The sequence below is a fragment of the Ursus arctos genome, unplaced genomic scaffold, assembly GCF_023065955.2.
Source record: "Ursus arctos isolate Adak ecotype North America unplaced genomic scaffold, UrsArc2.0 scaffold_26, whole genome shotgun sequence".
NCBI lineage: Eukaryota > Metazoa > Chordata > Mammalia > Carnivora > Ursidae > Ursus > Ursus arctos.
The window spans coordinates 44,440,392-44,466,676 of NW_026622941.1; the positions used below are offsets into that span (position 1 = coordinate 44,440,392).

Below are 26,285 nucleotides of genomic sequence, written 5' to 3' on the forward strand. Positions count from 1 at the left end.
AAATTAAGCTCTTACAGGCCAACTTCTGCCATAATAACTGAAATAAAGAGTTTTACCTATAAAGAATGGAAAAATCCACAGCAATATAATTCCTTCGATTAAGGAATTTACATCAAATTAACTAATTGCTATCCGGAAAGCAATGAAATACAGACATGCCATTGCCAATTATTTGGAGCACTGAAAAAGCTGTAGTGAGAAGAAATTCTGTTATCTTAAATGCATTCATTTTTTAAAAATATATAAACTAGCCCAAAAGTGAAGAATTTATAATGAATTTGGAAAAAAAATTAAAAGCAAACAAAAGTAAATGGAAAATGTAACTTAATATGGGTAGAAAATGAAATCAATTAAATAAGTTTAAAAAATTCAAAAGCCAGTTCTTTGAAAAGTCTAATAGCATAGATAAACCCCATTCCAATGAATGTGATGAGTAAAAATCAGAAATGCTCCATATTTTATTAGATCGTGGACAACGACATAAGAAAACAAAATAATCCTGATAAATATGGGAAAGAATAAATAAAACAATTGCATTTCCTTGATTTTAAAGTCTTATTCAAGTTGTGCTTTTCTGAAATGCAGCTATTTCATACAATGGATGGCATCTACCATCATTCATAGGCTAATTGCCGACATTTTCTTTTCAATTCTGATACAGAGTATAATGGCATGCCTTAAAATTGATGTTGTCTTTAAGTTGATGAGATTTGATATATCTTTTTTATGTTGAGGGCATTTTACATACACAGAAAACTCAAGAAACTCTAACAGGAGACTAAAGGAATTAATAAGGGAATTTGGTATTCTATCTGAAAGAAACGGAAAATGTTTTAAAAATCTGTAGACTGTAATAGCAAAAAGCAACAGGAAACCAATGAGCAAATGTTATTTTGGTCATAAAAGTCAAAAAAAGTTTAATTACCAAAAGAATAAATTTAACATAGAAGTACATTATGTATTTAAGGAAAGTATAAAATCTCTTAAAAGAATGTAAAATATAATTAGAACAAAAGAAAGCCGGTATTCTGGAAAATTGAAAAATTTTGGTATAAGCATGTGTCTGTGTGAATGCATAGATTATTTATGTATTGTAGAAATATTTGTTTTTATATATCACTGAGCTTATAAACTATTGAAGGAAAACAAATTTTATGAAGGTTATCTGAAGTAGGAACTTAAGCAATGTAATCAGAAAGAAGAATGGGTAGAATGAGTCAAAGGAAAAAAATCAAAATAAAAAATTGATCATATAATCTCACTTATATATGAAGGTTTTGTTATATAATCTCACTTATATATGAAGGTTTGGTGTGTGTGTGTGTGTGTGTGTATATATATATATATATGTTTTGCATTGTAATATCAGAGTTCTTACAGAAGTATAGTTTTAACGAGTAGAAGGAAAATGATTCTCAGAGTCAGTTGGGTTGCATTAGTTGCCAGAGAGGCACAAGTCTTTGTACATTGGGAAGAATAGATTCAGTGATGAGGGTGGGCTCAGAAATGGACCTCACTGTGATGAATTTATCATTTCATCATAAAAATGATCAACTGTAAATGCCAGGAGTGGACCCTCATTTATGGGAGCAGTCTAGCGCTCAAGCAAACCATGAGCAAGCCCAGGCCCCTTGCCTGTGATAGAGACTCATTCCTGGGATTCAACTCTGGAATTCAGGCACATGATCAGAGCTGGTACTGGCCCCATCTCAATATGGAGAAAATAATATCAAGCAATATAGCGAAACATTTCACATGGTAAATGAATTGGAGCCTCCAGGACAAATTGTAGGAAATCTACTGTTTTGGGAAACCCTGATTTTCTTTTGAAAATATTTTAAAAGCTAGCATAGTATCTAGTCTGTGTTAGTTGAGGGGAAAAATTTCTAGACAACATAATGCCACAAATTTAGAATTTCAAAGTCCTTGGCTTTTGGATTTAATACTCTACTGAGAAATGCATCAGGAAAACAAAAGCAATATCAATGAATATACAGTTACTCCTCTTCAACTGCTATTTCTCAGATTGACAGATAAGGCAAAGAAGAGGCAATTATCACTTTTTTTCAGGAGTGAATATACTGAATATAATCAGAGTAGTAGTGCTTCTTCATAATTTACTACCCTAACCAGAAAAAAAAATCTTCAAAAACAAAAGTCAAAATTTTAGACTCAGAATATAGCAAATTAAATAAGTAAATTCAATATCCCAGCAGTTTTAGCTCTATCCCAAATAAGAATAATGTAGCATCAGGTGGAAAATTTGACTTAACTTTTTGCCAGTAGGGGCTTGATTTCAGCTCAGGTCATAATCTCAGGGTCGTGATATGGAGCTCCGTGTTGAGCTCCTCACTCAGCACAGGGTCTGCTTGTCCCTCTCCCTCTCCTCCTCTCTCTCTTTCTCTCTCAAATAAATAAATAAATAAATCTTAAAAAAAAATTTTTGCCAGTAAATGTTTTAGGCGTTGAATATATATGAAACTGTGTTACTTATAGATGCTATTCCTGATAAAAACCACCACTTTAGCTTCAAAACAATGTATATTTTCAGGGTGACGCTGGAATTGGAGGAAGAATTGATTACACTGAATGACATCCAAAATAATCCAAATTTATCCTAAATAAATAAATAAATAAATAAATAAATAAATAAATAAATATTTTTTAAAAAGGAACAAAGGGGCACAAAAGTATGATTACAATGTGAAGGATAACGGAGGGTGAATAATAAAAGGAAAATTACTGTGAACAAGAATACTGAACTAGAGAGCATATAATTAAAACAAGCTAGGCACTTTTCTAAGTTTCAGATATGTAGAATTTAGTTTTTTTAAATAGCATATAAATGACACTATTATTATTTGCACTTCATAGATGATAAGACTGAATAATAGTGACAGCAACTTGTACTTGGGGAATGTGATTAGTATATTAAATCTGATTTTTTTTTCTTAATGACATTGGTACCAAGATATTGGAATGTTTAAACCTTAGCCAAACAAATTAAAAGTAAAAAATAATCATGATGATATCATACAATCCTGTGAATGTCACACCCAACATATCTTAACATTCCAAACAACAAATTTCTCACCAATAGACAATAGACAATGACTATAAAGTTCAGACAAAAAAAAAATTCATAAGGGAGAGAGAGGAGAAGAAATGAATCAGGAGAAAGTTGTTTAGAGAAAAAACATGAGTTCAAAAATTAGAATAATGCTAGATCTCAAAATCTTAAGCAATGGATACAGAAAGCCCATATTGAAAGCCCCAAACTATTTGTGTATATTTGCACTTTATCAATAACCAAACTACAAACAAAAATGAAGTCTTTAACAATTCTTGTTTAAGATTTAGCTCTAGGATTTATCTTCAGTTAGCAGTAAAATATAAATACAAGTAACTCCAATCCAATGTGCAGATAAAAATAAAACATAAATTGGGAATAAAAAGTGAAAAAAGGACTCATAATGTGTCGTTAGAGTGTGGTATAGATAAAGTAATCTGATTTTTTTTAATATACCTTGAAATTATCCAAATATACCACTGTGGAAACTAATGCCCTTTTATAATTTTTTTTATTGTAAAAAGTTGTTGATTCACCATTTCAGGAGCTTCCCAGGTGAAATCTGAAACTGGTCCCAATACATGAGGGCAAGGAGGGACCAAAAGAGGCAGGCCACGCCAGATTGATACACTGTGGTTTTAACAAGCAGGGGACTATATTCTATATGATGCTTGTCATCAGGGGCTGCAAGTTGAGTAAATCGCTACACCCATCCTCCAGAATGTAAAAGTTTATGTCAAAGCTCTAGCTAGGTTCAATCACATATACTGTCTAGATGGTTTCAACAACACACTGTTCTCTCAATACTGTGTCCTCGAAAATAGCTCCCACCATGGGAACAATGGGCAGAATGACATAATCGACATAAATCTAACTTTATTTTAGGTATCAGTTAATTGATGCTAACATATTTCAGCGCAATTTTTTCACTTTAAATTATTTTAAATTATTTTTTCCACTTTAAAGAGGTATAACTAACAAGTAAAATTATAAGATATTTAACGTATACATTGTGATGATTTGATATATGCAGACATCGCGGAAGGATTCCTCCCATCTAGTTAATTAACACATATATCTGCATACATCTGCATATACCAAATCAACACAATGTATATGTCATCAAATCATCACTGTATATATATTTATGTGTGTGTGTGTGTGTGTGTGTGTGTGTGTGTGTGTTTTGGTTTGGCTTTTTGGTTTTGGTTTCAAGGTTTTTGGGAGTTTGTTTGGTTTTTTTGTAAGAACATTTAAGTTCTACTCTCTTAGCAAATTTTAGTTATACAATACAGTGTTATCAACTATAGTCACCATATTATACATTAGATCCTCAGACTTTATTTACCTTATAGTTCCTGTGCTTTTACCAACCTCTCCCTATTTCCCTTATCCCCTAGTCCCAGCAACAACTTTCCTACACTCTGTTTCTGATTTTTACTTTTTTGTATTTTGAGATTCCACATAAAAGTGATATCATGCAGTATTTATCTTTCTTTGCCTGACTTATCTTGCTTAGCATAACGCCCCCAAGTCCCATCCATGCTGTCACAAAAGGCAGGATTTCCTTCTCTCCTATGGCTGAATAATATTCCGTTGCACATATATATACTACATCTTCTTTATCCATTCATATGTTGACAGCCTTATAGGTTGTTTCTATATCCCAGTTATCGTGAATAATGCTACAGCAAAAATGCAACTGCACATATCTCTTCAATACCTTTCCTTGGGATATACACCTTGAATGGGAATGCTGGATTCTATGGTAGTACTATTTTCAAATTCTTGAGGAACCTCCATACTATTTCCATAGTGGCTACACCAATTTACATTCTCACCAATAGTGCACGAGGGTTCCCTTTCCTCCACATTTCACTACAATTGTTATCGCCTATCTTTTTGATAACAGCCACTGTAGGTAATATCCCATTGTGGTTTTGATTTGCATTTCCATGATGATTATTGATGTTGAACACCTTTTTTGTGTACCTGCTGGCTATTTGTATGTCTTCTTTGGAAAAATATCGATTCTGATCCTCTGCCCATTCCCCATTTTTTAAACTTAATTTGTTTCCTTTTTTTTTTTTTTTTCCTTTTTTGCTATTGAATTGTAGGAGTTCTTTATACTATTTTGGATACTAATCCCTTACCAGATATATGATTTCCAAATATTTTCCCCCATTCAGTAGGTTGTATTTTCACTTTGTTGATGGTTTACTATGCTGGGTAAAAGTTTTTTAGTTTGACGTAGTCCCACCTATTTATTTATTTATTTATTTATTTATTTATTTATTTATTTATTTTTGTTGCTTCACTTTTGGTGTCAAATCCAAAACCCATTGCCAAGATTGATATCAAGGACCTTACCTCCTATGTGTTCTTCTGGGAGTTTTTTGGTTCTAGGTCTTACATTCAAGTCTGTAGCCCATTTCAAGTTGATTTTTGTGTATGGTATAAGATATGGGGCCCAGCTGCATTTTGTTATATGTGGCTCTCCAGTTTCCCCAACAGCATTTATTGAACAGACTACCCTTTTCCTATTATATATTCTTGGCTCCTTTGTCATAAATTAATAGACCATGGCCTCATGGCAAATTTTGAAGGACATGGATCTATAGTAATTTGATTTCAAGATCTGAAGGAACATTAAGATATTGAACATGAGTTAATAATAATAAATGATTCAAATATAATTATATGTACATTAATCTAGAATATGTTTAGAACATTGATGTATATATCCAAATATACCAATTATGTTACCAATGTTTATTTTAAATAATACCTATAAGTATATTGATATATTTGGGGGGGAAGCCTGGAATTTTGATACTATAATTAAGCAGTATGGCTTATATGGTTTTACATATTTTTCCTTTTTCTTGTCTAAGTATAATTTCCCAAATACAACAAACAATTTATGTAACAAATCAGTAAATGAAGAATGTGGTTTCCTTATGATCCTCCCTTGTGATATCTCTCAGTTGATGTGATACGACAGCAAGAAGGCGCTACAGTTGTTTTATAACAGATTTTTCAGTTGTCCTACTGCCTTTTATCCACTGCTGCATCCTCCTGTCTCCAAGGACACTGTCTGCAAAGAAGCCATAGTTAGTGTACTTTTTTTTAACCACAATTTTATGTCTCAGAAGATTCATTAATGACTCTGTTCTTCAATCATCAGAGACTTTTTGTTTATTCACTTAGTAGCATTCTTATCAAATAAACAAATGTCAAGTTAGCTATAGTAATTGTGCTCACAGCCCTGAGAGATCAAAACTGCACCTTTCTTGAAACCGGAGAAGGTTACTGACATTCCACAGCCTTGTATTTTTTTATTTTTTGTTTAGTTTTCTCCCTTCTGTGATTGGAGTTATAATAGCAAACAAGGAATTCCATGTAATTGGTTGAAGATAGGTACTTCAGTGAGGTCTATGCATCTTGGAGTTATGATTATGGCAGTGGATTCATAAACAAAAGTGACCAGAAGCTCAGATAAATACCTTCATCCCAAATACCATTTTCAATTTAGGAGTTTTAAAGCTTCATGTATTTCAACAACCAACAGAAACTATGATTCACAGTCATAACAGTAAGTGAGAAAAAAATGTCGTTTTAACTGCATTTACTTTTATGTCATTTGAGTTTTATTATGCTCTGGAAAACATTTTTTACCTATCTTTTAAAAATTGGAAACGGGAGTGATAAATTTCTGTATTTGGTAAAGCATATATTTTTTTTTCATTTTTTAGAATGTGGTTTCTTTGGATATATAAATGTAATTTTCTGAGAGACTTTTACACACAAGAATACACTGACATTTAAAGGGATTAAAATTTGATAGCTATCCAGAAATATATTAACTGTATCATCAATCTCACATCAAAAAATTAGATATATATTCACATAGTTGTATAAGCATACCCTCACTCTCCCAGAAGAATGACACATCGACTAAAGTTTCATCCTCATTAGAGATCCTTAAACTCATGTCAAACATATGTTTTGAAAGTAGAATAAACAAAAACCAGTTAGTCACATTTCACTGAGTCTTTTTTAAATCTTGTATTATACCTTATGATACCTTAGAAGGGGTAAAAAGCTTGTTCTTAGAGCATAGAACAATATCCTATGGTGATAGGGCTGAGTAAGTTTAGTCAATCTATGATGTATGTGTTGCTGAGAAATTAGGAAGAAGGTTGGAGGAAGGTAGGAGATGGGCAGCAGAAATATTTCTCCCACATCTCAAATTTGATCTAATACAGTAGTTGAATGTATCTCTTGATTCCCTTAGAGTGTTCTGTCAGTCCAACCATGAGCCTAGTTCAGTTCTTTTGTTGAATATCACAATCCTGAGGTCTTAACTGCTTTTGCTCCTTATACAGAGCTGACCCTGTCCCACATCAGTAAAACAACACATTAGTTTATGCACTAAAAGTAGTCCACATACAAGTGAATTGGAGTCCCCAGAGAAAACTTCTAAACCTAGAGACACTAATTTTAAAATGAAAATATTTGAGTCCTCACTAATTAACTGCCAATGCCTTAAAACAATCTGTGGAAGAGCTTTAACACAAACTCAATCAAAAAATTTCATGTCCTCAGGAATTACTATCTTGCTTTCAGTGGCAAAAATTGCATCAATAGAATTTTAATAGAAGACAGAGCAAAGAGAAGGCAGTTTCTCTTTTATCCACTATAAAAGTAATAAACAAAAGCAAAAAACTTGATCATTAAAAGTAAAAAAAAAGAAAAAAAATCCAACAACAGATTCCAACAGAAAATTTAAATAAACAAAATTAATATCAAAGTGCTTTGAATTAAAAAACCAAATAGAAAGGAAAATAGCTTCATAGGTTTCTGAAAGTATGCTATAGATAAATTCACTTAGAAACATTTATTGGATGGCTGACAATGTATATAGAGCTGTGTTAATTGTATGGTGAAAAAAAAAAACACAAGTTATGAGCCCCACAAATTAGTATTCTCTCTTGAGTGTTCAATTAGTAGCAAGCATTGTTTTCTATGGGAACACACTGATGAGCTTTAAAGATAGCATAGTCATCAGACTTGCAAGAAACTGCAGAGGGCTTAAAGATAAAGTTAAAAACCAACGGAAGAATAGAAGTTACTTAGTGAGTTGAAGACACAGAACAGATGTTTCATGAGAAACGTTTACTAAAATATCAATCATGTGGAATGTGTTCAATAAATGTAGCCTATTATGCTTTTGAAAAAAGCATTTTAAGATGAGGGAAAAGAGAGAGAGAGAAGATTACATTTCATTTGTTTGAAGTCCATGTGAAATGTCCAAATAGATATGTCAGGCTGCATCTGATAATCAGACAGGACTACTATAAAATAAAGATACAGATTTAGTGAAGATCACTTGAAATATTTCAAAATATAGGAACTGATGAAAATACAGAGGAAATATTATGGCAAGAAATGAAGAAAACACTAAAAAAACAGCAATAAAAGGATCAGAAAAACCTATCATCTGTAGTATCTTTGAAGTGTATCAGAGCACTTTATGAAAGTATAAATGTATATTGCACAAAGTGTATTGCACATTAAGACATTCTATATTCTGCACCACTGCGAATGATAAGTGATTACTTAGGGACAGAGAAACCTTAGAGGGAGGAGGTAAAGATATAATGTGTGTGAATGTAAGTGTGTATGTGTGTCAGTGTGTGTATATGCACCCAGGATGGAGTTTAGAGATATTCGTGGGAGAAAACGTATATACGATAAACAAAAACAGAAAGCAAAATCCTTTAATCATAGAGCTGGAACAGACTTCAAGTAATTACAGGATGTGCATAGTAAACCCAACGCATCTGACATACTAGTACCTTAAGAAGGAACAATATGTCAAGCCAATACATCAGAGAATTCTTGAAGATCAAAAAGCATCTGATGAAATGACAGATCCATAGGAGTGAAAAGAAGTCCTTTACAGAGTGTGCATTTAAATTGTAAATATATTTAGGGGCGCCTGGGTGGCACAGCGGTTAAGCGTCTGCCTTCGGCTCAGGGCATGGTCCCGGCGTTATGGGATCGAGCCCCACATCAGGCTCTTCTGCTGTGAGCCTGCTTCTTCCTCTCCCACTCCTCCTGCCTGTGTTCCCTCTCTCGCTGGCTGTCTCTGTCTCTGTCAAATAAATAAATAAAATCTTAAAAATAAATAAATAAATAAATAAATAAATAGTAAATATATTTAATAATAATAAATAAGAAAAACCTGACTATGATAGAGTTCATATTGTTAAAATAATCTATAATAAAATGTCTCAATGTTACATGAGATTTAACAGACATCAGGAATCAGCAATGAGAAATGGTACAGTAACAACATTCATTCTGCTGGGACTGACAGATGACCCTCCACTGCAGGTTTTGATTTTTATTTTTCTCTTCCTCACCTATATGTTGAGTATAACTGGGAACCTGACTATCATCTCCCTCATCTTATTGGATTCCCACCTTAAAACAGCTATGTACTACTTCCTACAAAATTTCTCCTTCTTAGAGATCTCATTCACATCTGCTTGTCTTCCCAGGTACTTGTATAACATAGCCACAGGTGACAAGGTCATTACTTACAATACCTGTGCCAGCCAGGTATTTTTTTACTGACCTCTTTGGTGTAACCGAATTTTTTCTTTTGGCCGCCATGTCCTATGACCGCTATGTGGCCATCTGCAAACCCCTGCATTATGTGACCATCATGAGTGGCACAGTCTGCAGAAGATGTGTTTTTTGTTGTTGGGTAGCTTCTCTATTTATTATAATCCCCCCAACTAGCCTAGGTCCAAATCTGGAATTCTGTGATTCTAATACCATTGATCATTTTCTCTGTGATGCATCTCCCCTCCTGAAAATCTCTTGTTCAAATACTTGGTTCATGATAAGAACTAGGAAGATTGGTAGGGGAAGAAAGGGATAAAGAAAGGGGGGTAATCAGAAGGGGGGATGAAGCATGAGAGACTATGGATTATGAGAAACAAACTGAGGGCCTCAGAGGGGAGGGAGGTGGGGGAATGGAATAGACCGGTGATGGGTAGTAAGGAGGGCACGTGTTGCATGGTGCACTGGGTGTTATACGCAACTAATGAATCATCGAACTTTACATCGGAAACCGGGGATGTACTGTATGGTGACTAACATAATATAATAAACATTAAAAAAAAAAAAGAAGAGAAGGATTAGAAATATCCTACTGTTAAAGTCCTTGCACTACATGGGAAACAGTATAATATTATTTGAAAGTAGATTCTGATCAATTAAAGGTATATATATATATATATATATATATATATATATATATATATAAATACTTGGTTCATGGAACAGACTGTTATAATCTGTGCTGTGCTGACCCTCCTTATGACACTTATATGTGTAGTTCTGTCTTGCATTTATATCATCAAGACAATTTTAGGATTCCCTTCTGACCACCAAAAGAAAAAAGCCTTTTCTACCTGTTCTTCCCACATGATTGTGGTTTCTATCACCTGTGGCAGCTGCATCTTCATCTCTATCAAACTTTCAGCGAAGGAATCAGTGGCCATGAATAAGGGTGTGACGGTGCTCACTACCTCTCTCGCTCCAGTGCTGAACCCTTTCATTTATACACTGAGGAACAAGCAAGTCAAACAAGCCTTCAGTAACTCAATCAGAAGAATTGTGATATTTTCCAGGAAATAAGAGAATGTGAAGTCAAATAAATAAATATGATGAACCAGGGGCGACTGGGTGGCTCAGTCGTTGGGCGTCTGCCTTCTGCTCGGGGCGTGATCCCGGCGAGCTGGGATCGAGCCCCACATCAGGCTCCTCCGCTGGGAGCCTGCTTCTTCCTCTCCCACTCCCCCTGCTGTGTTCCCTCTCTCGCTGGCTGTCTCTCTCTCTGTTCTCTGTCAGATAAATAAACTCTTAAAAAAAAAATGATGAACAAATATCATGAGCCAAATTTCCTGGTCACGTTACCTTATTCAATCCACTCTCATTCATCCTGCCCTAGTAACATCTTCCTTACAAACCTCTTTTAAGATCCTTCCACAAATAGGCATGTTAATAGACTTTAAAAATTTAAGTCCTAGCTTTACCTCCAAATTAGGAAAATCAAAAAACAAAACACAACAAATTAAACAGTAGTATATCTCCAAATCAGAACATATCAAAGCACGAAAATGTAGTTTAAATTTTTTACATTTTCCAGCAAAACACTAACTAATGGTTGTTATTGTTTCTTCCAATAGAAAGCTTTTGAATAATTTCTCCCTTGATTCACTTAACAAATATGAATTTGGCAGTTTCTTTGAGTCAGGTACTATGTGAAGCACTAAAAATGAAGCAGAGAACAAACCAGCAAAAACTTACTCCCATGTACCCTCAAGGCTAAACAGAAACAATTCTGTATTAAAGAAAGCAAAATAGTTAACTTGCACTCAAATAAATATTTTTCCATCAAAGGGAGTTATAAACCTTACAATTATGGAAAAATATCAAAAATACCAAAACAAAAATTATAAGGTTTGTAACTATATCAAACTGATAATAACCAAAACTTGTAAATGCTACAGATAAGACGTTCTCAAAAAATACACAAAGTTAAAGGGAAGATGATGAAAATGGGTAACTATCCTCAAGACTTCAAATATTTAGGTATTGGGGGAAAAAAAAAAACCTGCCAGATGTATACACCTACATTGAAATGCTAACAGAGAATGTTACTAAAATAAGCAAACTCTTACCAAAAAATGAAGTGATAGAAATCAAGGAAATAAAAACAGCTAGATACATAGGATCTTGAAAAGTTAAAAAAGCTTCCAAAAGGAATATGGAAAGCTATACGTAAAGGCGTTCCATCTTTTGTGATATGAGTTTTGTCCTGACATTGTTCAGCTAGACTGGAAATGATACAACAGGCAGAGGCAACAGGATCCCCGTATCACTGCTGAAGAGGGTTCCTCTAAGTTGAGTTGGGAGAATAAAGATTTGAAAGATGGGACAACAACTTCAAAACTGATGGCAGAGCTATAAATATCAGTGATACCATGACCAAAATCCCCAGCCTTGCAAGTAGTTGGGAAAAAATAAAGGGAGTTCTTTCGAACAAAGATTGCTGCCTGGCTGTAAGTCTGAAAGGACAGAATCTATGTATGAGCCCATCAAAGATTGATTCCAGCTTGGCCTTGAGAAGTTACGACTATGTGTGTACAGGGTAGAAGGGTGGTTGTTCTCATACGGGCTTTTTCAGCCAGCTGCATAGACCCTTTTGTTGCTCAGTTTACTGTGGTATAAGACCAGTAGCTTTCAAACATGTCGGAGCATTTCACAGCAAGAAATATAGTGTATATTTATGTCCCAGCACATACTTACACATAAAAAAACATAGAAGTAACTGAAATAAAAGTTCCATAAACTGACATGTATTTCCTGTTTTCAGTATATGCCATGCATGCTCTATTTTCCATGGTAGGAAATTATTCTTTTTTATTTGTATAAAGATAATAAATAAATCTAAAATAAAATCTATAAAATTTACCTATGTGAAATTAAAGACACATATATCATCCATCCATCTACATAGACAGATATACATAATCTGTGTATTTTTTATTTGAATAAATGTTCATCATAACTCATCAATGGTCTGTGGCCTCAGTTTGAAAAACAAGAAGTTACAGTAAGTCCTGCCACAGAAGGAGACAGCTCTATGGGAGTTCACTGCTCTTTATCTTCTAAAGGGGCACCTGTGGCCTTGTCTGCATTCTCTCAGCATCAATGCACACAGCTTGCAGGGTTAATGTGTGCTGATTACTCTGTTTGACATTTTCTCTGGTTCATTTGGTAGTGTTAGCTCTTCTTCCAACCTCTTTAACTATTTGTAATCTTTGCTTTTCGGTGAAAACTGGGAAGCAAGCAATTGGGAACCATCATAAATTAGCATCCTGTGGTAGATTAGCAAACTTTTAAATACACTTGAAATTTTTAGAAATATATTCTTTCCCATAATAAATTTTTTTGTAAATATTAAAAGCCAAAAGTAGATAAACTTATGTTTAGCATTTAATGTTTCTCTTATTTGGAAGAAATTTAAATATTTAACAAATATCCATTATTTAGTTTAACTTAGTATAAACTTTGATCTTATTCATATTAATTTAAATTATTTGTTTAACATAACAATTATATACGGATGAGACAATAAACACCTAAGACAATTTTAGGTTATTTCTCTTGTTGACAAACTTTGTAACAGAGATAACGTGAGTTTATTTGATTGTAAACACAGGTAGAAAAAGTTGTTTACCCACATTATATGTAATGCTGACACTCTGAGGACATTCCCGTTTTTATTAAACCAATAAACTTGAATTAGCTTTTATTTATCAAAGATTACCCTAGATCATATGAACTTGAAAAACATTCACATTAGTTTTTATTGTATTTCTGAGAATTTAGGAATACTTAATTTATAAGCACTAGATTTTTGTTAAGCCAGTGAAATAGAGCTCTTACAAATTAATTTTGGCAATACCATCCAGGGGTAGAAAAATATCATGTCCATAACATGTATACAAACAGACAGACAAACAGACGCAGAGATCTTATAGATTTTTTTTTTAATTTTACCCATGCCTCAGAAATGAAATTCAAAAGAGTAGCTGAATCCAAATTATGTTTCTGATAGATGGACCAAGTTGAAATTACCTGCTCAAATGCCCAAAGTCTTTAAAAGACTTTTTAAATTCTTCTTATTATTACCATTTGCATGTGATAAGAATTCTTTTAAAGCAGTTTCAGAGTTATTTGGTCTTTAGAAGCTTCTGTATGCCAAAGGTCTCCAAGTCGTTTGGAATCTTTTCTTTTAAGGGTGTGTGTTAAGGCGGACTCGTTTAGAACAAAGCCTCCCCAGAATGGCCACTGCAATTTTAAATTATCCAACAGCTATTTTTAGACACCAGGAATTACTCATTTCCTCCCCTTGTGAAAGAAAAGTGAATTCACCAATAGGGAACCCCTCCCTGCCCCGCCACCAGAGCACAGCTGCGAGCTGGCACCATAATCGTCTCCCTTGGTATCTCCCACTTGGTCCCAAAGAAAGGCTACGACCTCAACCAGAAGGAGGGAGGTCGGAACCTGAGAAGACTCACAGTTGAAGGAGACAGCTGTCCAGGGAAGTGGTGAGCACAAAGATTTGACTGAATAGTACACGCAGTTCTAAGCCACACTGGGCCTGCAGCAGTGGGATTGCTTCCAATCCGGCTTCTGACACCAGTCATGTCCACCTAAAATTGTCAGGAAGCAAGAATTAAGCATGAGTATTTATTTGGGATCAAAGAATTGCAATTCAGGGTATGCAGGCTTGGGAGCAAATAGTGTCTTACCAGGGAGCAACAACCAAGGGTTGTTTAAGCAAATAGGGAATGCTTGTATAAGTGGCTGACAAAGAAATTTTTATTGCTGCTGGCTACAGAAAGCTAATCTTGACTGAATATAATTGGCTGCTAAAGCTATCAGTAAGTAGTCTCTTACCGTAACAAGTGCAGTTGTTCAAGCTGAGTCCTTTGAATAGTTTGGGTTTGGCCTGGTTCAGAAGTTCATGGTTCCACTACGGAAGACTTGCATAAGGCCCATCTCCTTAATGGACTCCAGGCTCCATTTAAAAGCTCCTCAACATAAGTGACCCCATTTTATTTCACCTTTCACAAAACCTATAGTTAATAATATATCGTACGCTTAAGATTTGTTAAGAGGCTAGAACTCACATTAAGCATTCTTAATACAATAAAATATTTAAGAATACACATATATACATTTTTCAGATAAAAAAAGAAAACAAGCCTTTACATATATGATTTTAAGTGAGTGAGAAATTCTAAAGCTTGATGCTAGTTAAGATTCCTCTACTTGAGACACACATATCGGAATTTGGGAAAAAATGGTAGAGGAGTAGGGGACCCCTTTTTCAGCTAGTCCCGAGTCGAGCTGGACATCTACCAGACCATCCTGAACACCCACGAAATCAGCCTGAGATGAAGGAAGATACATCTGGATCTCTACAAATGAATATCTCCAGCGCTGAGTATTGAGGTACGAAGAGGGGAGCCAAGAATCTGCGCACAGATATCGGAAGATAAACGGAAGTGGGAGGGAGCCAATGCACTTGGGCACTGGGAAGCAGTAGCCACTTGCACTGGGGAGTGGGCCGGACTCGCGGACTGGCACCCGCAAGAGAGCAGACTGAGACCATGAGCCCAGGAATGCACGCGGCCAGACTGGAAACTGGAGCTCTGGAGCACTCACTGGAACCAGACTAAAACCGGGAGCTCGGGAGTGCGCGCAGGTCCAAACTGAAAACTGGAGCTCTAGAGCGCACACTCGAACTAGACTGAAATGGGGAGCTCAGGAGCACATGCGCAACCAGACTGAAAACTGGAGCTCCAGAGTGCATGCTCAAACTTGACTGAAATCGGGAGCTTGGGAGCCCGTGTGCAACCAGATGGAAAACTGGCATTCTGAAGCCTGCGCGTGACCCACACTGAAACGGGGAGCTCGGGACCGCTTGCAGGAACCGGGGGCAGCTGCCAATGTTAGAAGCACGAAGGACAGAGACGTGCCAGCCCTGGAAGTGAGGGCTGGGAGAGTGGCTGGGGGTGCACATCCCGGGACACTGTGGGGTTTTTAGCAGCACCGATAAACACAGAGTTAAAAGTGTCCAGGAGAGCTCAGTGGAGAGCAGACGGTGATCTCTCTGTTCTGAAACAGAGGCTAGGATACAACCACTGCTTCTCTGACTCTCAGAAGAGCCACAGAAAACTACCAGGGAAAGCTGTCAGAGAACAAAAGCCCGGAAATACTGGTTCACATTGTGCCCATCCCCCCTTGCAGGGGACACGGAGACTCTACCCAAACAGGGTTGCCTGAGTATCAGCGCAACAGGGCCCTGCCCCAGAAGGCAGACTGAAAAATCAAGAAGCCCACATCCCTAAGGTCCCTATAAAACAAATACACACTGCCTGGGTCCAGGTCAATAATTTGGGCTCTGTGCATCCCCGCAACCGCTCCTCATCAGAATGACAAGGAAGAGAAACCCTCAGCAAAGAAAGGAGACAGAGACTGTGGCCTCTGCCACAGAACTGATGGATATGGATATAACCAAATTGTCAAAAATGGAGTTCAGAGTAACAATGGTCAAGATGATGTGCAGGCTTGAAAAAAATATTAATGAAAATATTAACGAGAATATAGAATCTCTAAAGGTGGAAATGAGAGCGAATCTGGCAGAAATTAAAAATGCTATGAATCGAATGCAGTCTAAACTAGATGCTCTGATGGCCAGGGTAAATAAATCAGGAGAAGGAATTAGTAAATTGGAGGATGGGATGGTAGAAGAGAAAGTTAAAATGGAAACATGGCTCGAAAAAATCCAATCTCAAGAATGTAGATTACGGGAGATTACTGACTCAATGAAACGTTCCAATGTCAGAATTATCAGCATCCCTGAGGGGATGGAGAAAGAGAAATGTCTGGAAGAGATATTTGAACAAATTTACCTGAGAACTTCCCTAATCTGGTGAAGGAAACAAGCATTCGTGTCCAAGGGGCAGAGAGGACCCCTCCCAAGATCAATGAGAACAGACCTACACCACGTCATGTCATAGTGCAATTTGCAAATATTAGATCCAACGACACAGTACTGAAAGCGGCCAGGGGGAAGAAAATCCTTATATACAGAGGGGAAAATATTAGAATAACATCAGACCTGTCTACAGAGACCTAGAAGTACAGGAAGGGTTGGCAGGGTATTTTCAAGGCTCTATCTGAGAAGAATATGCAGCCAAGCATCCTTTATCCAGCAAAGCTGTCATTCAGAATTGATGGAGAGATAAGGACCTTCCAAGATCGGCAGAAACTAAAGGAATTTGTAACCACCAAGCCAGCCCTACATGAGATATTAAGGGGGGTCTATAAAAGTAAAAAGATCCCAAGAGTGATACAGAACAAAAATTTGCAATCTATAAAAATAAAGACTTCACAGGCAACATGACATCATTAAAATCATATCTCTCAATAATCACTCTCAATGTGAATGGTCTAAATGCTCCCATAAATGCCACAGTCTTGCAGATTGGATAAAAAGACATGACCCATCCATTTGCTGTCTACAAGAGACTCATTTTGAACCTGAAGATACATCCAGACTGAAAGTGAAGGGATGGAAAAACATTTTTCATGCCAATGGACATCAAAAGAAAGCTGGGGTAGCAATACTCATAACAGACAGATTAGGTTTTAAACTAAAGACTGTAGTTAGAGATACAGAAGGACACTATATTATTCTTAAAGGATGTATCCAACAAGTGGACATGACAATTATAAACATCTATGCCCCCAGCAGGGGAGCAGTTAGATACACAAGCCAACTCTTAACCAGAATAAAGAGACATATAGATAATACGTTAATAGTAGGGGACCTCAACACTCCGCTCTCAGCAATAGACAGTTCACCTAAGCAGAAAATCAACAAAGAAACAAGAGCTTTGAATGACATACTGGACCAGATGGACCTCATAGATATATACAGAACACTACACATCAGAACAACAAATACTCATTTTTTTTTAATGCACATGGAACTTTCTCCAGAATAGACCATATACTGGGTCACAAAATAGGTCTCAACTGATACCAAAAGACTGAGTTTATTCCCTGCATATTCTTAGACCACAGTGCTTTGAAACTGGAACTCAATCACAAGGAAAAATTTGCAAGAAATTAAAAAGCTTGGAAACTAAGAACCATCCTGCTCAAGAATGATTGGGTAAACCAGGGAATTAAGAAGGAAATCAAACAATTTTTGGAAACCAACGAAAATGAAAACACATCAGTCCAAAACCTATGGGACACTGCAAAGGCAGTCCTAAGGGGAAAACATATAACCATCCAAGCCTCACTCAAAAGAATAGAAAAATCTAAAATGCAGTTTTTATATTCTCACCTCAAGAAGCTGGAATTGGAACAGAAGAACAGGCCTAACCCACACACGAGAAGGCAGGTGACCATGGTTAGAGCAGAGATCAATGAATTAGAAACCAGGAGCACAGTAGAGCAGATCAACAGAACTAGAAGCTGGTTCTTTGAAAGTATAAATAAGATCGATAAGCCACTGGCCAGACTTAGTCAAAACAATAGAGAAAGGACGCAAATTAATACAATTATGAATGAAAGGGGAGAGATCACGACCAACACCAAGGGAATAGGAAGGATCATTAGAATCTTTTATTAACAGCTTTATGCCAATAAATTAAACAACCTGATGCCTTCCTGGAAACCTCTAAACTACCAAGACTGAAACAGGAAGAAATTATTTAAACAGACCGATTAATTATGAAGAGATTGAAGCAGTGATCAAAAACCTCCCCAAAAACAAGAGTCCACGGCCTAACAGATTCCCCGGGAAATTCTACCAAACATTCAAAGAAGAAATAATATCTATTCTCCTGAAGCTGTTTCAAAAAATAGAAACAGAAAGAAAACTACCAAACTCATTCTATGAGGCCAGTAGTACCTTTCTCCCCAAACCAGGCAAACACCCCATCAAAAAGGAGAATTACAGACCAATATCCCCGAAGAATATGGATGCCAAAATTCTCAACAAGATCCTAGCTAATATGATCTAACAGTATATTAAAAGGATTATCCATCATGACCAAGTGGGATTCATCCCTGGGATGCAAGCGTGGTTCAATATTAGCAAATCAATCAGTGTGATAGATCATATCAACAAGAAAAGAGACAAGAACCATATGATCCTCTCAACTGATGTAGAAAAAGCATTTGACAAAATACAGCATCCTTTCCTGATTAAAACTCTTCAGAGTGTAGGGATAGAGAGTACATTCTTCAATTTCATAAAAACCATCTATGAAAAACCTACAGCTAATATCATTCTCAATGGGGAAAAGCTGAAAGCCTTTCCCATAAGATAAGGAACACGACAAGGATGTCCACTCTCACCATTATTTTTTAACATAGTACTGGAAGTCCTTGCAACAGCAATCAGACAACAAAAAGGGATAAAAAGTATCCAAATCGGCAAAGAAGAAGTCAATCTGTCTCTCTTCGCAGATGACATGAAACTCTATATGGAAAACCCAAAAGACTCCAACCCCAAATTACTAGAATTTATAGAGCAATTAAGCAATGTGGTGGGATACAAAATCAATGCTCACAAATCAGTTGCATTTCTATACACGGACAATGAGACTGAAGAAAGAGAAATTAGGGAATCCATTCCATTTACAATAGCACCAAAAATCATGTGCTATCTCGGAATTAACTTAACCAGAGAGAAAAGGATCTATATTCTAGAAACTACAGCTCACTCTTGAAAGACATTGAAGAAGACACAAAAAGATGGGAAAATATTCCATGCTCATGGATTGGAAGAATAAACATAGTTAAAATGTCTATGCTAGGAGCACCTGGGTAGCGCAGTCATTAAGCGTCTGCCTTCGGCTCAGGGCGTGATCCCGGCATTCCGGGATCGAGTCCACATTGGGCTCCTCCGCTGGGAGCCTGCTTCTTCCTCTCCCACTCCCCCTGCTTGTGTTCCCTCTCTCGCTGGCTGTCTTTCTCTCTGTCACATAAATAAATAAAATCTTTAAAAAGAAAAAAAGTCTATGCTACCCAGAGCAATCTACACTTTCAATGCCATCCCGATCAAAATACCAATGACATTTTTCAAAGAGCTGGAACAAACTGCCCTCAAATTTGTGTAGAACCAAAAAGGCCCCGAATCACCAAGGAATAGTTGAAAAAGCAAAAAAAAGCTGGGGGCATCACGTTGCAGGATTTCAAGCTGTACTCTAAAGCTGTGATCACAAAGACAACATGTTACTGGCACAAAAACAGACACATAGACCAATGGAACAGAATAGAGAACCCAGAAATGGACCCTTGGCTCTTTGGGCAACTAATCTTTGACAAAGCAGGAAAAAACATCCAGCGGGCAAAAGACAGTCTTTTCAGCAAATGGTGCTATGAAAATTGGACAATTATGCAAAAGAATGAAACTTGACCATTATCTCACACCATACACAAAGATAAACTCCAAATGGATGAAAGACCTTGATGTGAGACAGGAATCCATCAAAATCCTAGAGGAGAACATAGGCTGCAACCTCTTTGACATTGGCCACAGCAACTTTTTTCATGACACATCTCCAAAGGCAAGAGAAACAAAAGAAAAAATGAACTGTGGGACTTCATCAAGATAAAAAGCTTCTGCACAGCCAAGGAAACAGTCAAAAAACTAAGAGGCAGCCCAAGGAATGGGAGAAGATATTTGCAAATGACACTACAGATAAAAGACTGGTATCCAATATCTACAAAGAACTTCTCAAACTCAGTAAATGAGAAACAATTAATCAAATCAAAAAATGGGCAGAAGTAATGAACAGACACTTTTTCATTGAAGACATACAAATAGCTAGTAGACACATGAACAAATGTTCAAAATCATTAGCCATCAGGGAAATTCAAATCAAAACCACATTGAGATATCACCTTACACCAGTTAAAATGGCAAAAATTGACAAGGCAAGAAACAACACATGTTGGAGAGGATGTGGAGAAAGGGGATCCCTCTTACACTGTTGGTGGGAATGCAAGTTGGTACAGCCACTTTGGAAAACAGTGTGGAGGTCCCTTAAATATTAAAAATAGAGCTACCCTGGGGCGCCTGGGTGGCACAGCGGTTAAGCGTCTGCCTTCGTCTCAGGGCGTGATCCCGGCGTTATGGGATCGAGCCCCACATCAGGGTCCTCCACTGGGAGCCTGCTTCTTCCTCTCCCACTCCCCCTGCTTGTGTTCCCTCTCTCACTGGCTGTCTCTATCTCTGTCAAATAAATAAATAAAATCTTAAAAAAAAAATAGAGCTACCCTATGATCCAGCAATTACACTACTGGGTATTTACCCCAAAGATACAAACATAGTGAAGAGAAGGGCCATATGCACCCCAGTGTTCATAGCAGCATTGTCCACAATAGCTAAATAGTGGAAGGAGCCGAGATGCCCTCCAACAGATGAATGGATAAAGAAGATGTGGCCCATATATATAATGGAATATTACTCAACTATCACAAAGAACGATTACACAACATTTGCTGCAACATGGATGGCACTGGAGGAGATAATGCTAAGTGAAATAAGTCAAGCAGAGAAAGACAATTATCATATAGTTTCACTCATTTATGAAACATACGAAATAGCAGGAAGATCGGTAGGAGAAGGAAGAGAAGAATAAAGGGGGGGGTAAACAGAAGGGGGAATGAACCATGGGAGACTGTGAACTCTAGGAAACAAACTGAGTGCTTCAGAGGGAAGGGGGTGGGGGACTGGGATAGGCCAGTGATGGGTATTAAGGAGGGTACGTATTGCATGGTGTACTGGGTGCTTTATGCAAATAATGAATCATGGAACATTGCATCAAAAACTGGGGATGTAATGTATGGTAACTAATATAACAAAATAAAAATTATAAAAATTAAAATAATAGGCAGAGTTTCTGAATAGCTATTTTTCAAAAGAAAGCATTACAGATGGCCAACAGGTAAAGGTGGTCAGCATCACTAATAAGGAAATGCTAATCATAACCACAGTGGGATATCACTCACACTTGTTAGAATGGCTATTATCAAAAAAGACATAACAAGTGTTGGTGAGGATGTGGAGAAAAGGGAACCCTCATACACTGTTAGGGATGTAAATTAGTGCAGCTACTATGGAGGCTCCCTCAGTATGGAAGTTCTTCAAAAAATAAAAACTTCAAAAAAAAATATGATTCAGCAATTCTACATTTGGGTATTTATCTGATGGAAACACAAACACTAACTTGAAAATATATGTGCACCTGCATGTTAAATACAGCATTACTCACAATAGCCAAGACATGGAAACAATCTAAGTGTCCATTGATAGCTGAATGGATAAAGATCTGAACACACACACACACACACACACACACACACACACACACACACAGTGGATACAATGGAACATTATTCAGTATAAAACAAGAAGAAATCTTGCCATTTGGGACAAAATGAATGGACCTTAAGGGCATTATACTAAGTGAAATAAGTCAGATGGGAAAACAAATACTATATAATCTCACTGGTATGTGGAATCTAAAAATAAACAAAATTTTAAAAATCAAACTCATAGATACAGATAACAGATTGGTGTTTGCTAAAGGTAGGTGTGTTGGGATGAGTGACATAGGTAAAGGTGGTCAAAAGGTAGAAACTTCCACTTCCAGTTGTAAAATAAATAAGTAATGGGGATATAATAACAGTGTGGTATCTATAGTTAATAATACTGTATTGTATATTCGAAAGTTGCTAAGAGAGTACATCTTACAAGTTCTCACCACCAAAGAAAGATTTGCAACTGTGTGGTGATGCATGTTAACTAGACTTATCATGGTGATTATTTCACAATACATAGAAATACTAAATTATGACACTGTACACCAGAAACTAATGTAATGATAAATACCAATTATCTCTCAACTTAAAAAAATTTTTAATTTTAAAAACCAGACTGAGAATGCCAAATTATTAGTGATGTTTAGAGCACTGAAAATTTCATACACTGTCACTGAGAATAAAAATGTTACAACAGGGATCTGGGTGGAGCAGCAGGTTAAGCATTGGGCTCTTGGTTTGGGCTCAGGTCCTGATCTCAAGTTCCTGAGATTGAGCTCCAAGTCAGGCTCTGTGCTCAGTGCAGAGTCTGCTGAAGACCTTCCCTCTGCCCCTCCCCCACCCCCTCTTAAGAGAATAAATCCTTAAAAAAAATTACAACCACTTTGAAACTGCCTGTCAAACATAAACTTGCATTTCATCAGACAACTGAGACGTAGGTACTTACACGAGAGAAATGAAACACCTGTCTACACAAAAACTTGTAGATCAGTGCTCCTAACAACTTTTTCACAATAACCAAAACGCAGAGACGTTCAAAATGTCCATCTATTATTGAATAAACAAATTGTAAATATCTAAATTGCGGAATATTACTTGGTAAGACAAATCGACTACTCATATATGCAATAATAAAGATGAATATAAAAAACACAGAAGGGACGAATACCATGTATGATTCCATTCATATGAAACACAAAAAAAAGACTTGTGTTTGAAAAAATCAAATTTAATCTAAAATGATGGAAAGCAGATTGCCGTTGGCTGGGAATGGAGGGTTTTACTAGGAAGAGACATAAAGGAACTTTGCAGGGAAGTGGAAATATTCATTGTATTTTCAGTAGTGGTAATAATTAAACGGGTACGTTTTTATAAAAATTCATCAACGGAAATATTAAAAAGGGTCCCTTTATTGTATGTAAATTTTACTTTGACAAATCTGTAACCCAGCCTTGACCGATGTTAATCCATAAATGAATGACGGTAATAATTATTTAAAGGAAAAAAAGATGTATGTTCATGACTTGGGTGTGTGCACAAAGACTCTTACACACTTTAAAGGAAAATATTATTACTTATAATAAGTAATTATTAATAAAATTATTAATTTAAAAATGCAGTTAGAAATATATCAATAAGAAGAAAGTTCAATTCTATCAATTATCTGACAATGCACAAAAATACTTTCACAAATTTTTATCATTGTAAAATTTTTTATAATGTTAAAAAATATAAAAGAAGTTAAATGAATTAGGTAATTGGAAACAGCACAATTATCCATAGAGTGATATTTTACAACTGCGAAACTGTGGAAGCAGCATACATTTACAACAATGATAAATTTTGGTTTAAATTCTGATGTTATATAAATACAGAGGACTAAAATTAAATAGACTTAAAATGATGCATATCAATAATTATTAAGATATAACAGGGTTCACATACTTCTGAGGGTAAAATAGCTGAGACAATCCATATATCCCAATACAGAGCGTATTTTTAATTTAATGTTTATGCATTTGTAATTACTACATGTGACAAACATGGATATATTTACAGGAAAGTAAGTATGGAAGGGTATTCTCCAAAATACTACCTTTTGTTACCTCTAATTTTTCACTGTTTTTTTTTGTGTTACATATCTAATCAAATGTTTTAATATATAATTTGTTCATTTTGTAACTATTTGAAAAAGCAGAGAAGGAGATCTATCATCTTTTAACTACCTTACATCATAAGAATTTGTAAAAAACAAAACAAAACAATACACACTGGACTAGGTTAAGAGTCAGTGTTGTCCTACCGGTCTCTTAAATGATTCTGTTGCTTTTCCTATCTCTAAAGGCCATGTTCCCACTGCTAACTGTGTTAGCTTTGTCTTTATTTTGTTTTTGTTTTTTTACTCTAAAGTCAGATGATACAGGATGATTACACAGATGACTCATTAGCGATTTTTGAACTTGGGTCACCAAGGACTCTTCTGTTTATTAACTTTGTTGCAGATTTGGCAAATATATATCAAGCTTGAAATTGGAAAATTCTCTCTCTCAGCAAAGCAGTTCAGAACATCGACTTTCCGGAGCTACTAGGAGTGAACTTGAACCTGCTTTTCTTCTCAATGACTGAAAGTTTAAAACAACAACAACAACAACAACTATGACCTAGGCTTCTGATGGCACTACAGCTATTATGTGGGATTTGATGCAATTGCCTGAAGATAAAAACTTCAAGGAAATTATGTATATTCCTGAGAGCTGTTACTGCACGAGTGGCCAGATTCAACCACTAGTGACCAGAAGTGTTCTTGCTAGTTTTCACCATCATATTCATATTTGAGTTGTAGCTATAAGAATAGTTGTAGTTAACTTAATAGAGAGAAGCTATGATTAACTGCCAGAGTGTAAGTATTATAAATCCTGTCATGTCAGTTACATTTTTTTTGAGACTTGGGTCATATTCACCTCTAGTAAATGAATCTTTACTGACTGTATACAATTTAGCAATGGAGGGACACCTTGGTGGCTCAGTCAGTTGGGCAACTGACTCAGGTTTAGCTCAGGTCATCATCTCAGGGTTCTGGGATCAAGCCCCGTATCAGGCTCCCTGCTCTGCTGTGAGCCTGCTTCTTCCTCTCCCACTCCCCCTGCTTGTGTTCCCTCTCTTGCTGGCTGTCTCTCTCTCTCTGTCAAATAAATAAATAAAATCTTAAAAAAAAAGGAAGAAATTTCCTAAACTTTAAAAGCAAAAAAAAAAAAGTGATAAATTCTGGCATAAATTATTTCAGTAGATTCATGAGAACAAAACAGGACTACAGCATACTGATGATGGAATATATGGTAACTAAAAGAAAAATCATTCTGGACAAGGTAATTGAAGTAGTTAATATATAGTTATCACTCTTCATCAACCATGTAATTTTTAAATACTTTACATATTGATCTTTAAAGTTTCAACTTAATATATATAGATGAAGGAAAATACTATTTCCATTCTGTAGATGATAAAAACTGAGTCACAGTGAAAGCAAGCCACACATGTGTTTAATAGCTCAATCTGAAACTTTTTGTAATTAGTGATATTAATAACAATATTTTGGAATGTGTTTCAACCTCAACTAAACAGATTGAAAACTAAGAAAAATTGTAATGATTTTTTACATCCCTATATATTTTACACCCAACACATACATATTATCATTCTATACAATATATTTGTCATTGAAATACTTCCCATCTTCTGTATCACAGTGGGAAATAAGTGTAATTTTAAACAGAAAATTACAAGAGTCAGGGAAATGGGTGAGTAAGGAAGAAGTTGCTTAAGGAAAACACATATTTTTAAAATTATAATACTAGAGCTTGACATCTTCAGTAATGGGTGTGGAGAACCTCTACAAGGACCCCCAAACTATTTGTGATGTTTTTGTTCTTTATCAAAACAAAACTTCAAGGAAATGTATGAGTTGATAATGAAAGTTTAAGATTCAGCTTTAGGATTCAGTCTGTGAACAGGTACAAAATGATCACAAAACATTAGCAGTCAAATCTATCTGTAGGGAAAATTAAATCCCAGGTGTAAGTAAAAAATATATAAATTGCAAACAAAACACCCACAATAGGTTTTTCTGATTTTTTAAATATCTCCTGAATTTACCAAAAACACCCAATTGTAGAACCTAGAATACCAGTGTATTGATAATATTTGTAAG

General features: G+C 35.9%; 1 pseudogene; it reads left to right on the forward strand.

The window, feature by feature from the left end:
- The first annotated feature begins 9,409 nt into the window (after nt 1-9,409).
- On the forward strand, nt 9,410-10,786 carry LOC125282301 (olfactory receptor 6C2-like; annotated as a pseudogene).
- The last annotated feature ends 15,499 nt before the right edge of the window (nt 10,787-26,285 follow it).